At 37.5% G+C, this 19,295-nt stretch overlaps 1 protein-coding gene across 1 annotated transcript in view; it reads right to left on the reverse strand.

The window, feature by feature from the left end:
• The window catches only part of rst (roughest), a 116,856-nt gene that overhangs the window by 75,392 nt on the left and 22,169 nt on the right, over window positions 1-19,295 (reverse strand). The gene's annotated exons all lie outside the window — the stretch shown is intronic.

Here is a 19,295-nt window from a genome sequence, read left to right on the forward strand (position 1 = left end):
TAACACGTAAATAGAGAAAAGTTGCAAAACCAATATGTTTTCAAGTTCTCGTGTGACAAATGGAGTTTCGAAACGCGCCCGAAAATGACCTTTAATTAATGAGGTAATTAATTCCAGCCTGACGAATCAACAAGCTGAAAGATCGTCCAGGCTACCGAAGAGAGCTACCGTTCCCATTCCATTAGGTGGACAAAACGGTCCCTTAATGACAGCATTTAACTTTTAACTAGAGCTAACTTTTGCCTAATAGGATTCTTAAGCCGGGCTCTATGCAGCAGTCATAATAAGGGACTAACTTTGTCCAAATTTGTCGTGAAATGCAGTTTTCATTGTGTTTGAAATTTACTGCCGTATATTTTCCGTCTCTTAGGAAGTGAAACTTTAAATTATGAAATAGTGTTGCGCGCATTGTTTTGGGACTCGTTACGCCACGAAGTTTTGATGCGGAAATTAACCGGGGGTGTTAAAAGAGGGCATTTGGAGAGAAATGTGCATAAAATATACCATATTTTTTCCCTTTCTGTGCCATTAAGTCTAATAAGTTTTTAGCTTGATAACACGACTAGACAAAAGTTAAGTTAATGGGCTTGTCTCCACGTTCTGCACACGGTAATCTGCTTCGCTCGGGAAAGTCGACTTCGGCTTCTTTGATAACTTTAAATTTTAATCTCGCGGAAGTGTCGCCTTTTGTTGGAGCTCAGCGCACTCTGCATGAAATCAGAATGCTCGAAATAATACAGAATTGAACACCCCTGAATGGGCTAGTTCCTCCGCCCCAGATTAGACCAAGCCGTCACGCAAGACGCAATAAAAAGTGATTTATATGGTCAATGCAAGGGTCAACCGTGTGTGACGGACATAAAGCTTTATCGCCCAACAACTCTTCCGTAATTTGGAGGGAGTAATTTTAAATTGCATCTAGAAAAACGCAATTTTAATCAAATGCAAAATCCAGAAGCAGCCTCGTTAATCGTCTGCAATCTGCAGTGGCGCAATTTTCTCCACTTTCCTAACAAGTTTTATTGTATGGGAGAATTAAAACCGCTATATTTGCATATTTTAAATTATCGTCCAATTACGGATGGAAATTAATATTTTGTTCAGTCGTATGCAAATATTATAAAGCGTTCTTCTGTCTCCTAACACAATTACAAAAATATTCTCACAAAGCACGTATAGAGAATTGGATGGTACGTGTTACACGAGTTTTACATTTTTGTCGGAAAAAATGGGCGAAACGGACGCAAATCGATATTTGCTGTTTGAAATTCAAAGTGAAAACGGCTCTATATCGTCCCTCCCTTTAATTCACTCCATTTGGAAAGTTTCCATTAAGCTGGACAGTAAAAAAGCCGACCGGCATGCCAACATTGACATGGGCTTTCGAAGCGACTGGGAAGGTGCTTTATTTTGAAAAGGGGGATGCCGAAGAAAAATGCCGCCTGTAAAGAAAAATTAAGCGGGTAGTACGAATGTTAGTTTTCGAGAAATGGTTTTAAATTAACCCCATTCGGTTTATTTGCGATTTGGGGTCAACAATGACACTTTCCATTCATTTCCCGAATTACTTAAATAGCAGCAGTTGAAGGGTCTATAATTCCTTTATGGGTTGATAAATATAAAGTGTATTAGTCTGGACTCTAACAGGCAACACCTTTGGGGACGTTTTTGAGATACTCCGTGAAGGGATGGTTTTATTTTTTAGAGGAGGCAGGTTGCTCATGTCAAAGCTGTGTACCAAATTTTGTCTGAGGAAAGTTTAAAACAGTACAGGAAGTTTTTAAAGCTGAACAAGTCCCTATAAATCTTATGAAATTTTGAGAAACTCTGGGAAGAATCGGGATCCTTGCACAACCGTCTTCGACCAGTTTATGAAACCTGGAAAAAACGCGGATGAGCTCCTTCAAACTTGAAATTTGAAAGAGATGTGGCAAGTTCTATGGATCTTAAATTTCAGGTGATAAAAACTAAAAAATATAATTAAAATAAGTTCCTAAAAATTTTCAAGAGCCTGTAATAGTTTTTTTGAGTGTGAAATTTTAGACAGTTTTCCACAAATATTTTAAAAGTTTAAGAAACTGTAGGAAGATCCAGCAATCTTTCCACAACAGTCGTATTTGGCAACAGCGATTATTGAATCATTCATACAATAAAGTTTTTAACAAGACACCAATCACTTGCTTCAAAACAACCTTTTGAAGTGACGGTCTAACCCATATAGACTGAGACAAGAAATTTTGAGTGTTTCTCATATTGTACATACTCACATTTTTTGCACTTTAGTTTTGTTAATTTTTGCTTTTATAATCGCTTTTTCTCAGGTTCTGAAGACGGTCACAAATTTATCACCGAAGCGTTAACAAGAGCTTTTGTCCGAGTCCTTAGTAAATAGTGAATGTTATTCTCAGTTAGTTTTAGCTAAGAATGATGTGTCCCTACTGCTCCAACAACACCTAGTTGAAGGTGAGGCGTTATTTTTAAACAAAATAAAAGAAAAAATGAGCAATTTCCCTCAAAGGGATAGAGCATATTTACAAGTTTATTTGGCGTTGGTGCTTATCTATTTTTCTGAGTCGAGACATCGAACATAAATTATATGAAACGGCGTTGGGGATGCTTAAAAAGCATCGTTTCAATTTTTGATGAGACATAACGAGGAGAAAATCTAAATATTATAGAAAATTCCTATTCTGGATCTCATGGATTATAGATCCTTGAATGAAAATAAAACATACTTTAAATCTACTCTGCGTTTTTTGAGCATAAATAATACGTACTTTACAAAGGCATTGTTCATACCACAATATACTCATTGGAGCATGAATATTACACCTACCTTTCCCTCTAAGTTTCTGAGAATTTTGGAAACTATCCATTTTCATCGAATTTCCTTAGTCTGCTTCTTAACGCTTTGGCCTAGATAACTCGGTTTTTCATTTTTTTTATTAAATTCTAAGCAGGGCTAATTTTCTCACATCTGTCTCTGCATGTAGTGCCAGGATTGACCCTACCACGACCCAATTTCCTGTACCTGTGTGACCTGATTTAGCCAAGTTTAATAATAAATCACGATCTTATACAGGAAGAGGTAGTTTTTTTTTTGGAAGGAACACATTGGTGCTGCATGCTGGGAAGCCAGAAAGAAAAATGGCGGTCCGAATGCCTGCTTAAATGCAATTACAAAACCACATGGAATGCATCGGTCAACGTTAACGTTTCACGTCGGCCACACGTTGCCCGGGGGTCGTGTAACAAATTTAAAATGAGATAGGGGTTGTAAATCTCCACTTCACTCCACTCCAGGTACTCGCGTATAACTTTTTCCTCTTCTCGAAATAAGCCGGATTCCGGGTCGGGAAAATAATTAGAGAGAAAAGAGCTGAGCTTGTTTGCAATATGTAAGTATAAATCTCTTTTAGTAAATGGACAAAGAACGCAGCTTAAGGGAAGCTAATAAAAAAGCAATCAGCATCATAAATCCTCCTCTTTTGGGCCTCGACGAAAGTTCCTACTCGGAGATTTTTCGTCGTACTAGTTCCTAATTCTCCGCGTTCGTTTTACCAGTTTTGTAAACTGTTCCAAGTTTCTTAATTATCTGCGAAGGGGTGCTGCCCCGAATGTCTCTTTAGGAGCTAATGCTGGTTTAATCGATAGTTTTTAGACAGTGAAATGCCGAAAATGGCGCAGACCGAAACACCTTGACGTTCACTTATTTATGCCCAAAATTTCCAGAAGCATTACGTTATGCTTTAACTTTCGTATCTGCGGCCCTGGCCCCTCCGGGCTCATAAACTAGCTGGAATTTATGATCGCCTGTAAGCTTTTCGGAACGTACACGACGACCTAAATTAACTTTTAAAAGGTGTCTCTTGTGTTTTTCCATGAAAGTTCCATTTTTTTATATATACACTTAAGTAAGTAATCAATCAGTCGAAGAGCGAAATATCAAAAATAATTTTCCTGTGTATGAGCATCAGCCATGCCCGGGAACCGAGTATTCAATCAGCTTTAATCTGTTTCCATCTCGTCGTGTTTCGTCGGTGGAAATTTCAATTTTCGTAAATACTTTAGCATTTTTGACGATATTACGATCCTCAAAAGCGAATATTTCGAAATTAAAAAAACGTCGAATGGATACGGATTGGAAATTGCATTATTATTGCCTTTAATCGAGTAATACTCGTTTCTCCAGATCGAAATTTCGTTTTATATGTGGGGGGTAACAGAATTCCGAAATAATTGTAAAAGCTTTTGTAATTTCAAATAAACATGTTATTAGCTGCATATTTATATTGATATTTTCAATTGATTTTTAAAAAATTTAAGAGGGAAAAGCATCGCGTGCAGAAGAGCAGCTTCATCCTACGTGACTACTTATGGATACGCCCCGGTACAAACTTACGAGAACATTTCCGGGAATTCTCGGGCGACTAACGAACTAGAGACGATTAGAAATTGTTCTGGAAGTATCTCGCAGTTCCTGGTAGCCGGATGTAGAGAAAACCTAATGCAAGTAAAAGTTTTCCAAGTAATTCAAAGAGTTGTTTAAGTATTTCGAGTGTTGTTTATTATTATATTTGTGTTTATTAAAGTATGTTGAGTTCCACATACCGTCGAATTCTCAGGAAGTATAAAAATATAAACTTATGAAACGACAGAAGGCGATTTATTATCCACATTAAGTTAAAAAGATCCATTTAGTCTTAAAGAAAGCGATTGTGCAAGACATAGCAGGCCATTCAGAAGAACGCATTTATTGCGAAGAACGTAATTCAAATGATATTTCCAGTTTTATTAGAATGTCTTCCCAAGCATTCGGGAATGTTTGATTTTAGTTGGAAAAGTTGATAATGCACTTCTAAAGGTCGTGAATATACGAGATACAAATGTGAGTTAAATAATTAATAAGCGCACTCAGGATAGTTCGGGTCAGTTCGGAGTTTTGGAAATTCAATTTCAAATATTTAAATTTTAAAGGTAAATTCCATATTGTGAAAACAGATAAAATGGCACTTATTTCGAATACGTTACTGCCTAGCTCAAAAATTACAAGAGACAATACAATCCAGTGTGATGTGCTTATTGAGATTATTAACTTGAAGTATTTTTTTAAACGATTTAAAAAAGCAGTATAAGGTAGACAGGCGTTTAGCTCCTCTCTTTGAAAATTTAGAGGAAAATTTGAACGTTTTTTAGATGTTGTTATTCGCTCTAGTCGCCAAATGGATCCTATGTCGAATCTAGATACCTCAATTGAGAGCTTGAAACGTTGGAAATGTAGTTTGAAGCACCTTGATCTTAGAACTACTTTGAAAATCGTGAAAATAGATATCAAAGTGACTTCATACTTTTGTAAATTCAAATTGAGACATCTTTATTTCAGCCACCCCGTATCTCAAAAACTAAAAGAGACATTACAACTCGGTTTGCGCGAGCTCATAGAGCTCATTGAAACAGTTAATATATGGTGTGTTTTGTGACAATAGCGCAAATTCGAAGGTCAAAACCGTCCCAATGCGGTCCTGTTATTCATACCTCAGACGGCTAAGTGAAAACTTCTAAAACGCTTCTGCCAAATGTACGGAAAAGGGGAAAATGAGGGGGAGAAAACCCTGACATCACGTACAAATAAAAACATTTTGCCCCCGCGTGTGTCGTACCATCTCGTTAAGATATTTATACACCCGGTCTGCCCGGAGGAGAAACATTAGGGGTCTGACTTATAAACAGGAACGGCTGACATTTTTATGCAGGAAGCACGTAAAAATGCTGAAAAGGCCAGTCCATAAAAAAGCGTGATGCTTTTATTATTCATTCACTTTATAAGCCTTCCAGGCCTTTTCCTTCCTGGTTTACTCCACGCATAGTTGCAGGACAAAGAGCAAATATGCAATATAACACTTAATATTTATTGCCGCATTTGAATAATGTTTTACAGTGTACTGAGAAATATAATACGCACACACGTAACACCATCACGCCCCTTAATTACTGCCTACCAGACTGATAGTAGTATAAGATAGTTGAGAACACACATTTAAACGAAGCAGGTCTAAAATTAACTGTAATAGCAGAGGAGGAAATGGGGGAGGGTTTAGTGTAGAAAAGTTCACGTGGAGACAACTTTCGGCTTTAGTTAGGGGAAAGGCAAATCCTGACTTCCTGCGTGGTAAATGGGGAACTTATTTTTGATTCTAACAGCATTAAGTTTTTAAGAGCTTTCAATTTCCGTCAGTGACAACTTTTCAGTCGATTTATTAATTTGGAAACAAAGAAGCCCCTGCTGGGTTTGTGCCTGCTACTTCTATAAATGAGAGGAGTAATTTGATTAAAAATAAGCAGATTGTTTCTTTCGCACGTATTTGGAATTTCATTCAGAAAATATGCTGACCTTTCACTTTCCATTGGCTCTGAAAGTTTTCGATAGGAATCTGTAGTATTTCATAACTTTACTGCGTTTCTTTGGATATCTGGAATCCCAATCAGTGCCACGGATATTTGTTTCTCTTTCAAGTCGACTCTCAACTGATACTGAGGATTTTAATATTCCCATTTTTACATTAAAATTGGAGCTTGCGATTCTTGTGTTCCATCTTCTGTTTCGATTTATTAGTCTCAATTTAAATGAACATTTTGGGCGCTTATTTAATCAAGCTGGCAGATAAAGTGTTTTTCGAATGGAAATTAAAGCTTAATCAACAGCTGAAGTAAGGAGAGCTCGTATAAAGCGCCTTCGCAATTGACAATTTGACTGATGGTTAATCTTTAGTGCAAGTTACTTTACATCCAGTTTAACAGGATATTGACGAACTCGCACTAAATCAGTTAGATGTTAGCAAGATTTTAACTTAAATATTTCCAATTCAAGACAGTAATTACATTTATTAAGAGCAGAACTTTTTTAATAGGAAAAGTTTATTCATTAAATCTGCAACTATCAAACAATACTTGAAATTATGCGAGCACCCCCTGTAGTCACTGCTCTCACCACGTTTGGAAGTTCAGACAATCTTTTATCTTATTTCTTCCTTATGAATAAGTACGTGACGTATAGCCATCCTTGTTGTTGACCCGCAATTATCGAATTCCTCACATTGACAATACATGTACGGGGGGCGTTTCATACGCATATTCAAAATTGAAACAGGTTTGTAATGTTTATTAGTTTTTGTTATTATTTCTTTATGTGAATTCTTTTATCAAATAGAATTAACCGATCACATTTGTCATTTGAAGCTATTTCGCCTATTCTTTATGTGAAAAAGACAATGAATCCCCATTTAGGGAAGTTTTTGTCAAAATATTGTTTTCGAACATCGCAATGAGACACTATGAAAGAATTTGAATTATTTGGAAGCTCGTCCTTTCGTCTAAGGATAGCTCTAGAATTTCGAACGTAATATGTTAATTTGAAATGTTTCTTTGTTATAAGAGTAATCTTTTCCCCATCGAAGAGAGTTCGCAATTCTTTTTCCAATATGAGAAATGACAGAAGTCCAGCTAAACAAGAGAAAGAAATTTTCGGCTTCAGTAAGACTTGCATCTAATATAAACGGAAGTTATTAAAAACACAACTAAATAAACAATATAGAGGAAAACAATAAGGAAAATCAGTGACTACCGCAGGTCATGCAAATTGGTTGTTGCAGAGCTCCGGGTTTTGCATTTACGACCGGCGGGTATTTAAGCTAGGTGCTCTTAAAACGGTATTTAAATGTAAAGCAGGCTTATTTCTTTTAAAATGTGCCTCTTTATTCCGAGATTTTACAAGGAATTGCAGTTTGAACGCGAAAGTTTTAAGTGCAGCGGTATTAGGAAACGACGTTTCCGAGGGTTTTTCACACGATTAGGGACTGTTTTCTGCAACCTAGAAACACGTTAGAGGCTTTAAGGATGATAATTATTAAAGTCATCAATTTCTCTGCATATCGCATGAATTTTCCAGCACATAAGCACAAACTATAGCATTATTGACTACGCGATAATCATCATAAATCATAAATTGATTATTTCGATGCTTTAGGGAGAAGTTTTTACTATGCTTAACTATTATTCAGGATAATCCAGGCGATACGAATCGGATGATGTGGCCATTGATAATCTATACTGGGCGAATGACATATAAATTCATCTGGGAAATTAAAAAGGGGAAAACGATGACTGTGCGTCGATCCGGGAATGTAAGAGTTGCAGTTTTTCCAGCTCATTTGGCTGCGCCGATACTAATATCTGATGTTTACGCATCACGGCACTCGGAAAATGCAAAATTTAATCTCTCCGCGAATGTTGCGAGAGGAAAATTAGATCTGCTGATACCGAAATTGATGGCTTTTCGGCCTGGTTGGCAATTATCGAGGACCCACGACGACACAGCCCTACTTTTCATCATATTATAGAAGTTAAACGTCACCCGAATCCATATTTCTTTCCAGCCGTATCTGCGACGATATATTTGACGTTTATTTTCCAGAAAGCTCTCGGAATAAGGTTTACTACCGAGGGGCGGAAATTAATACATTTATATATTACTTGCTAAGATTCACTGTCCGCATGTGTGGAAGAAGATGCGAACAAGGGCCACACTAACTGTACCGAACAGCTGCCACGAGAAGAAGTTAAGTGAAGAGTATTAGCCTCGTAACCCACATTTTCATCTAAGGAACAATAATAATTATGAAGATAATAAACAGTTAAGATAAATATCCTCCCACGTTTGCATCGTGCTCTTGAAAAGGCCCATAATCTTAATGTTTATCTGCGTAATTCTTTGGGCCGTTCCCAGCTACTGACCTTTTTATTTGTGGATGTAGGTAGTTAGGTTAGTTCAAAAGGCAGTGAAAAATGTAAACAGAATAAAATTATACCATGCCATGGAATTTATTATTACATAAAGCGCGCCTCTATTAATGGACGAATCGCGAGCTACATGACATATTAAATTTATAATATTAATTTCTACGTTACAATGATTGTACTTAAAGCCCACTAGTTGCCAAGTCATTAATATATTTGAATTGCAGCATTTGTAATACCCATCAACGCATACCTATTAAAGCTAATTAGGTTTTGTATATGTCTATTATGCGACTGTAATTTAATGCTGATGCACTTGAAGATTGGTCTGATCCCTGGCGGAAGTAATGGAAAATGGATAATCCCGGTGGACGAATAGATTTTTTTAATTAAAAACTTGTTTTGAAAGAACGTGGGGATTTTTTTCAAAACTGCGGGTTGTAGTGTCCATCCGTTCGGAAAGCTTTTTGCAAATATTGCCTGTGTGAGGCGAATTTCAAATATTTAATATTCATTCAAAATGCTAGGCCTGCTTGTTTATGGATTCGGATTTATTTATTTTGCGTTGTGTGACGGTAACAATGCACTTTTGTGATTATTTTTTTAAAAGCTCTTATCAAAAAAATTGAAAACAAACCTTCCAGGAGTACCCCCAACGCTCAATTAATAGATACCATTGAGCGAAAATAATTCCCACGACTAGGGCTGGTTTCGAAAGTCAATCATAGAGATTTCATCAAGCTAAAAACGTAACTTACATAACGTTTTTTTTTTCTTAAACCGGCTGCCACTAAATTGAAAATTTTATTTGCAGTCGGAAACTTATTTTCGTCCTCACCTTTGCCGCTTTTGTTTCAAAGATTTTCAATTTTCACATAAAACGAACATTCGACTACCGGGGAAAAGTTTAATTTCAGCTTTCGGATACGTCTTCTTTTTCTTTGTTTCACGGCCTGACGTGTTGTCCCCGACGAAAAACCCGTTTTAAACTGGAAATTAAATTGTCGAAAACCCCGATATTAAGGTTTTGTTTAGATTGCGAACAAAAACATACTAAGAAGCTCGCAACAGCAACGAGAACAGATCCTAAAATGCGAAAAAGAACAGTTCAAAACCGTTTTTATTATTTGTCATAAATGGCAACATCGCGTTCTTCGTTTGGTTCATATCTCCTTCCAAAGAATATTTCCATATAACGCATTATTTCAATACAAATTTCGACGAGCGAGACGTACAAATTTTAATTTCAGCAAGAGTTCCTCATCTAAACAATTTGGCACGTCTAAAAGGGGTCAGAAATGGCAACATTGCAACAGTCTTTTGTTGGTCATTATCCAATAGAAACGAATTTTGACCTAAGACAAAGTTGCCACACTTTCACTAATCTCTTAAAAAAGGTCTTAAAATGAGAACAGGAAAGTTGTTCAAGAATTTATTTTCTGAATCTAGGACAGATTTAGAAAACACGAAATTCGTGTATGTTTTGGACAGACCTTCAAAAAGGTTTTCGTGCCTTTAAAAGGGTAAAACCGAAAAAAATAGTAAGAAACCCACAACAACAAAAATAGACTTTTTTTGTGTGTCCTTACGGGCAAATAACGACTTCCCTAAACCGAAAGCTTTACGCACTGAATGGAGTTAAAATTGGCAACGTTGCTGTTGTCTTTTTTTTGACCATGAAAATGGAGCTGCCAAATGTATGACAGCGTTGCCAGAGTTTAGATCAATTCTCACTAGTATCTCCTGGTATCAAATTATTTTATACCGGTCGATAGAAAACGTCTGGAAACAGCCCAATATTTCAGAAAATATCAATTGCAAGTTCATGAAATTTGACATCTTAAGGAAGCTCTATCCATTGACGACGTAAATGTTGCCAAGTATACATTTTTTCCTTAGATATCATAACTTCTTGATACTTTACTTCCTGAAGAATTTAAAGAAAGCTGCACCTCTAATTTTAAAAGGTTTAGCAGCCTGAAGAGTCAATTTTAAAATCATGAATTTGCAAGGGAGTTTCCAAAGTTGCTCCTCTGTTTTAACAAGGTTTAACCTTCTGAAGACTCTACTTTAAATATTGAGATTTACGAGATCCAGGTGTTAAACCCGTGTAAAACAGATCCCAAAAACGGTTGAAACTATTCTAGGAACAAACCATCAAATATTTCACTATGGTTCAAAAGTTTCAATCGCATTTGCAAAAAAAGTAACGCAACTGACATAAGAGATTTGACACTTTGAAGACATTTCAAAATTTGGACCGCACCAAACAGAATTTAAAAAGGACCAAACATTTAAAAAAATGATGATACATTTTTCCACTTTCCGATAAAAGAAGAATTATGTCTCTGATTTGAGAATATGTAAATTTTTAGAGGCAGAGCAGCATGGGATGTAGTCACATGCAATTCGATTAATGTGGTGCTGAATAAGGTGATTAAAGATTGCGAAAATAGACACAAAAAACTCATTAAAAACATATAAATTGCCCTTCCTTTTGTCCAAGATTCATAAGATCCTTTGAATACAAAGGGAATAAGTGGCAACGTCGCGTTAGCCTTTTATTGGATTTTGCCCGTGGCGCAAGATAACTGACATAAAACTGTGACGTAATACAATGCCGCCACGTTTTTCATAATTTCCTAGAATGTATTTCATTTTGAATTGTGAAATCACATTGAAAAGTAGTGCAAGTCCATTCTGAGATATTCAACCTTAAGTGAGTTGGTTTGAAGCAGCTGAAACAATTCTCTTCCTTGGAGAGGATGGATTCTGCACTTTTTAACCGATGGATAGAGGTGGAGGAGCTAGAGGTAAATGACTGCTTAAACCATTACATAAATGAGCAAACTTCGACAAAGCCCTTTTGGTTATAAAACGGAGGAAATGGACTACCTAAGACCTAAATTAATAATGCCATCTGCCGGAGAAGCTCAACTGGAGCATTTCTTTTATTAACTGCCCGGAGTGTTTCGTCTGGAATAATAAGCTATCTCCGCTGACAAAATTAGGTTCTTTAATATTTTAAGGGAAGCCCGGCCCTTTGTATTTGCAGGAATCTCTTATATCGGTCAATTCTTTTGTTGTCCGAGACATGCCCCATACAACAGTATATTGCATCGCATTGTATTGCCCTTCGCACACAAGAGTTTCGTAGAGAAAATCAACTTAGAAGTGTCGTTTTGTGGCTGTTAGGTAATTAAGGACTGAAGCATCGGAAAAAAGTAAGCGATTTAATGAAGAAACATGTTTGTGAGTATGTGTGTGCTCTTGTATTTCTACGAGTGGATGTGTGCGCCTGTGTATGTGGGTGTGCACTAAGAGGGCAGAAATTCAATTAAACCGAGTGCACACTCTGGAAGTAGCTGAAATCTAAAATATTAAAAACCCAATTTTGCCAGAAGAGAAGCCGTATTATTCCGCAGGAAGAAGTTAATAAAAGAGATATAAAGAATTGCGGTTTTCTGATTCGCCTTAAACTCTCAAGGTTCAGCGGAGTATTTTAATTTGCTTTGGTGACGTATGCACGTTATAAGAAAAACGCCCTCAAGTAATTTGGCTTTCGTCCTAATCCCGGAATAAGGGTAATAATTACGTAATTGCGCCTGCAGCAGCATTCCTGTGAAAATCCCCGAACCCACAGGTGTGGAATGGGAAAACGTTCCAGGGCGACGTCACGCGAGCTTTTTAGTCTCGAGGATAATTTAGTTAGTTGCCTGTCGCAAGACAGAGTGGCCGATCGATTATAGTCTTCTTTCCTTTTTCAGCAACAAAGATAATTTAAGGATAGTAGAAAAAAAAAGGGCTTTCTCACGAATTACCATCACGGCAAAGCCGGCCGAAGCAGACGGTATTTACAGGGCAATTAAATTATTATTTGTCAATTGAGAAGGTTCAGTTGGTACTTCCAAGTGGTACTAAATATGCATTATTACCGGGCATGAGTACGGGACACCGAAAAGCGGCATAGGGGTTTAATTATGGTCATTTGGCATTCGAGATGGGAGGAAGCGAGATGAGCTTCACATTTTTTATGACTCATTAGAGACACGTTTACTATGAGGTTGAAAACTAGGCGTAAAGCATCTCTTCTTCGTTGAAGTTGCCTGTGCTGACACCGGAGGTGGCACGGGAGATTCTGCCACGTCGCGGCGACGCTAATTCCTGCGGGAGGTTCCTCCTGCGAAGTCAAGGATCGTGGCCTTGATTTCTTTTACCAATACGCGTTACCTTTCTTTTACCAATACGAAAATAAACGCGTTGCTTTTCGTTTCTCTGCTTTTCTCTTCGCGATTTCGCTCCCTATAAGGTAAGCCCTCCACACCGGGTGTCCGAGTCGGACGGCAACGTTACCGGAAAAACTAGCACCAACAAAAATACAGCGCGTTCGCCTTGGAACGGCCATCCTTTTTTTGTTGCAGCACTTCCATCTGTGAAAGAAGATTTGGTTTGATGTCGGGGCGTGCATTTCGCGGCCCCTAAAGCCCCCGTGCCAATCTACGGCGTGACACTATTTTTGAGGGTCAAACCCCCTTTTGCCACTCCAAACTTATTAGCGGCTCGCCATTTACGTTGATTAAATTCTTTGTTCAATGCGGAATTAATTTTTCCCCATTTCTAGGATTTAGAAACTTACATGAAAAAGGCACAAACGAACAGAAAAATCCTATGTAATGCCTTTCATTTTAGGGAATATCTCGAAAACTGTTGGAAATGAGGTAAATTCTAGCCTTATTTTAGTTTCTCTAATAGAATTGGTATCATCCCCTAGTGTCTGCATTTTGCGGGTTGTTAGGGTCTCGAAGGGCTTCGAAATAAAGCCGTCCGTAAAATTAAACCTCGACTGGAAAAATTGACAATTTTCCCTCTTTAAATATTTAATTTCTTGGCGGAGCTGAGAAAAAAAGGAACGAACGAGACAATTTCCTCATTTATCTGAAGGTTTTTATCGCCGACTTCATAATGCCCCCGGATGAAAATGCGTCTTTTTGCCTTATAAAATTTGCAAATTTAACTCCGCGCTTTTTGCCCGGAGCCCTTTTCCCGATTTTACAACGATCGGAATTTGCAGGTGGTGCTATATTTCAGAGTCGATTCGGAAAAATCGGAAACTTTTTTCTTTTCCTCGGGGCTGATAATTTGATTTTCGGGTCGTATAGTCCGCATTCCTAATTTGACAACGAGCTTCTCTATAGAGACATTTTTAAACGCTTTTTCATGTTTCACTTTTTCGTTGTTAAGCCTGTAAGTCGCCGAAAAAGGGATATTATTTATAATAAAATCTGACGAGCAAAAACTTAATCCCATATAAGTTCCCTACAAGCGTCTGGTGTAAACCCGGGATAAATAAATATGAAGTTTCAGGATAGATTTATCTCTGACAAAGACATACGAGGCATTAAATTTGTCCCGTCTGTTTCAGAAAGATTAGTTTATCTATAGAGAAGCGCATTGCGAGTTGTATTAATTTCAACCTCGATTCGATTCCATTTGGATTTCGAAAAATACGGAGAGGTCATTAAAATCTAATAAATGGGCATTTTAACGGCTGCAAAATTGAAACAAATTATAGGTTTGGGGTAATATGGTGGCAGCTTTGTACTAACTGTTTTGCAGTGGCTACTGCTTTGGATCCAGCACTTTCCAGTGCTGGGGCAATTTGGGCCTTCTACCCTCGCGAGCAACACGGCGATAATCACTTATAAAATGCACGGAAAAGAAAGGAAAAATGTATATTTGGAAATGCTCCAATGGAGTGGTTGAAGAGAAAAAGGAGCGCGATTGTCTTGTTAAGCCAAGAGCGTTCAGAATCGTCCGGTTGTGACGATTGTCTTTCCATCTTGCCTGAATTGATTGCAGCCTTTCAGTTATTCTTGTCATGTGTTTGTGTTCCTAGAGTAATTAGTTGCGTGTCTTATCTTTGCAATTAGTCTTGGTGCAATCTGGTCTGATTTTTGTCCGTATTGTTTCATTTTTTCCTTTCATTTGTCCTCGGTATGTTTTGTGTCCCTGATACGAGCTGGTGCTTCGTCGTATGCTGGCCCTGTAATTAAATTGTATGTGTGGTCTAATGGGTTGTTGAACTAGTTGTTGTGCCAGTCGTTTACCAAGTTTCATTGAAGTTTATCAAATATACGGTTTGTCGAAATGCTGAAGACCGTCCGTGAAAGTGTCCGGGCAACGCATCAGCTTTATGTTTGTCGGCGTAACGTTCTGTCCCACCTTCCTCGATTTTGCCAATGGTGTTTGTTTTCTTGTGCTGTGATAGTTTTTTCTTTGTCCGATTTTTTGGCACGCTTCCAACCGGCGACCCTGCCGATATCGGTGTATAAATGTCTTTATATTCCTGCCGAGGACGGTAAGTGCTGTTTTTAGTTCATTATCTCGGCGAAAAGGAAATTCTCGGGAAAGTCTACTTTTTTTAAAATTATAATGGGACAAATCAAAAAATGCGGTCCGTTGTGTAGAAACACAAACAGTGAATTCTTTTATGTTTATGTCGCGACCATAAACTCGAGGTCCTCTCTTATTAAAGCTCTTTATTACGGAAAATAGTAACGAACCCATCAACGATTCTCTCTCGAGAGTTTAGAGCTATCAAAAGTGAATATCTCGAAACGTAAATTCTCTTTACACCTAACGTTATAAAATTTAACAACTGAGATACCTATGTCTTTGGCAGTAAACCAAGCGATATTAGGCGATAAATTTTGCTGAGGAGCAGCCCAAAGTCGTTTAATAAAGGTTATAACTAAAATAATTCCCGGATGCAGGCGGGTTATTTGGAGAGGTGCACCAGGCGGGTGTACTTTGTGGTCGCAGTTAGTTTCTATGGGATTATTATGTATCGCACAACTAGACTGAGCCGGCGATAAATCCACCCCTAAACTTGAAAAATCGGAATGATTAAATTTCCCTTTAATTTCCGCCCCATCGATTTTCATAAAATTAAAAGGGACATTGCGAACATCCAGTTATGGACCAGCATTGAACTAATGAAGTGCCGGCGAGAGGGAACATCTGCGCTTTTGACTTCATCATTATATTACTCTGAAATTGTACGTTTTTCAGCAGTATATTACAAAAAGAATCCAATTAAATTGCTAGTGTTCCAGACCAAATAAAATTCTTTCAGTTGGATATATTTACCTATACCCGCTCGAGCTATTATCCCCCAAATCTCTGAAGAGGATCGGAAATTCAATATTGCGATTGCAGAGCGATTTTCTGTATTCCAAATGTCAATTAGGCTTTGTAAAGAATAACTTTATCTTATAAGTAGCTTTCGAAGAGATTTACAAGATATTTATTTCCATTTCTGGATATAAACCGTCCCTAACGATTTGAAACGTACGGTAGCGGTATTTGTAAAGTTATAATAGGGAAGAAGGGATACACAATTCCTTTCTTTACGATGGCTTTAAGAAAGGTATAGGTAGGCAATTTTAAATTTGGAATAAAAGCTCCTCAGAAGTCCCGATTTTCAAAGTTGTTTGAACCTTCGAGGAAACTCAAAGCGCTTTAACGATGCCTACGTAGTTCTTCCCGTAAGACTCAAGTAAAAAAGTTAATGGAGCTCGCACTTCCAGTAGATTTGGGGTGCACATATGCCCCTGATATGGGCCCGCGATTGCACGCAAATGTTCTATAACACAGAACTAAAACCGAACGTTTTCAGGCTTTCAAGTGGGAAAATTACGTCTACGAAATTTCACATAAATGGAAAAAACTGCCGTTCCACATTTAAAAAACGCGCCATAGTCAGCTGTGGTATGGCTTTGCAGAAGTTCCTTAGCAGCCACCATGAATACACTTGAAAATTTGAGGTTCAAAAAAACGTGCGAAAAACTACGCTCTTTCAGGAGTTTATTCCAGGCATTTAACGACATAAAATGTTCTTGAAAAATTTAATATTTCTAAGTGATGAAGTTATGTCAATAAAATTATTTGTAAACGTAGAGGAAACTTTGCTGTTGTTAGATAAATATATCCCAGGACAGACATCCATTAATTTCCTTCGGTACTCAACATGATTATTTATAAAAATGTGAAGTTAGGAAAATAGGTTAATAAAATGTAGAGTAAACGTAGAGGTTAGCCTGCTCATAGGGATTAAAAATACGTCATACAGGTATAATCCAAGAACCACAAGTTGCTGGCTAAGCACGTCGTTCATAGCAGCCTATAGGCGAATGTAACACCGTTGAATATGAAGAATCCCTCAAAAGTTCTAAAATAGCGAAATTACCTGTCAAAAAATTTTCAGCAAACGTAGAGGAAGCTACGCTCAGTTAGATAGAAAATATGCCATGGACGTATCCGCCAAGAGTCGCCAATTCAAGGCTTAGAATGAAATTTTAATCGAAAGGTCATTTGTGCAGTTGATATTAATTCTTTTGAAAATTTGAAAGGAGGAAAATACGTCGATGGTTTTAAGTAAACGTAGAGAAAACTACACTGTTTCAGTTTAAAGTATTCTATTAAGAGCCATTTGAAAATTCCCTTTCATAATCGACTCTAAAAAAAGGGGAAGAATTTTATACACTGCCCGTCCGGGTTAACTATACGTCCTAGGCCACTTCAAACGAAATTCGCAATAAACGTAGAGAAAATTACAATCTTTCTAGTAGAAGTTACGCTGTAGACGTATTTTAAGTGTCCACGTAGAAGTGGACTGCGACCGGAAATGAGTCTTCTGAAGTCTCCTATTTGAGAGCACTTCTTACTTATAAACTCCTCGAGCTGCCCCAAGGGCGGTGGCACGTCATGCGGAGGTGCATGAACCGTAAGACATGCAACATGAGGTACGCAATTGCGCTCAAATTTTGAGTGTTTTAATGGTTCCCGTGGTGGCTTGAAATATTGCAAAAACTCAGAGTTTTCGATACCTTATTCCCGTTCTTCTCGACAATGCCTATATTATTATTAAGGGTTATTTAGAGTGCCTGGGTTTAAAATGAAGGCAATGTATAAATATTAAACATTCGTTGAATAATAGTTTTGAGTCTTTTCCATCATTTAAACTCGTATTTCGTATTCGCAGTCCTTCGTAGTTCATTTGCAATTTTAACTATTATTTATCCTCGGCAAAGCCTTTTACGGCTCTCCCTCTGGTAAGGCTATAAATACATTTTGGGCTGGAACAAAGCCAAAATGCCACACCGTGTCAAAAATAAGTTATTTGTTTAATCCAAACATAGTTTTCGCTGGGTTTATATAGGTGCAAAGTGTAAATCGGCAATTTTAAAGTCATTTGGGAACGTTCGCATGTCAGGCTTTTACTTCGTTTTTGGTTAATACTGAAAGCAATCGTGTTTTAATCTGGCATTGTCGGCTTTAGAGACAGCAATTTATTTCACATTTAACCGTGAAGGGAAATTTCGTGTATTCTCTTTGTGGTTAACGTTAAATTATCTTCTGTGCGCTCTTTTTCTTATTTGCACTAAGGACGTAAAAGCCATGCAAATGTAGGTAACAGAATTTTAACTGTAAAAATGTCTCGGTTTTTGCTCGCTTTCAAAAACAATGCTACTGAAATCGGTAAAATAATTACCAGCCTAGTTTGTTGTATAAGGAAGGAACGCAACTTTCAGTTTTTATTTATGGGGGCCTGTACTAGTACGTTTAGCGACATTTCGTCCATAATGGCCGACAAGCATGCAACTGATTTTCATGGAAATATCCTACCATTAAAATTATTTTAACTAAAACACTACTTGTGCCGAAGCTGTAAAACGCCGGATAATTCACTGTTATTACACTGGGACGAACAAAGGCGATACTTTGCACTGAATAACCACGTAGGTAGCAACGCAAAAAACCATTTTATAGAGCCACCTCACAAAAGCCTCCATCCTTCAAAAACTACTAACAATATTTTCCGTACTAAAGCTATATTGTGTTTATACACACGACTAAAACGTTTTATTGTGATCGTATTGTGCATCAATCAAAAAAGTGATGTGTATGGGGCGATATAATATGATTTACTTTTCTATATATTGATTTGTATATATTTCCCCCATTCCAAAATAAGGTTTTGTTTAGTTTTAGAACGATTAAGGCGTTCGTGCTCCGAACTTCAGCCCCAGAGCAAATATCGAATGTTTCTTATGTAAACTTGGAAAATTAAATGCAACATGGAAAGATTGGCCTTTTATTAAACTGTCTTAAACCTAAGAGCCCATTCCTAATAGCTCAACAAAAGTCGTACAATTTATTACTTCCAGCCCAATACACTTATAGGAAATTGTATTTTTCTTTCAGCCAAATGATAAATAATACAAAAATGATTTATTATTGATACGTTCTAAACATCAATTTAGCGGTATTATCGTATCGAATGGCACAAGAGTTTCCTATGATCGATTTGATCCACTGTTGAAAGCGCTTTTTTGCCTTTCAAATTGGCTTTCTTCCAAATGTGTGTCTAGACTACGGCTCATATGAATTAAAAGAACGTCGAACTTTCTAATCACACCGCACACACGTACACAAAGTGC

The sequence above is a fragment of the Euwallacea similis genome, chromosome 17, assembly GCF_039881205.1.
Source record: "Euwallacea similis isolate ESF13 chromosome 17, ESF131.1, whole genome shotgun sequence".
In the NCBI taxonomy this organism is placed as follows: domain Eukaryota; kingdom Metazoa; phylum Arthropoda; class Insecta; order Coleoptera; family Curculionidae; genus Euwallacea; species Euwallacea similis.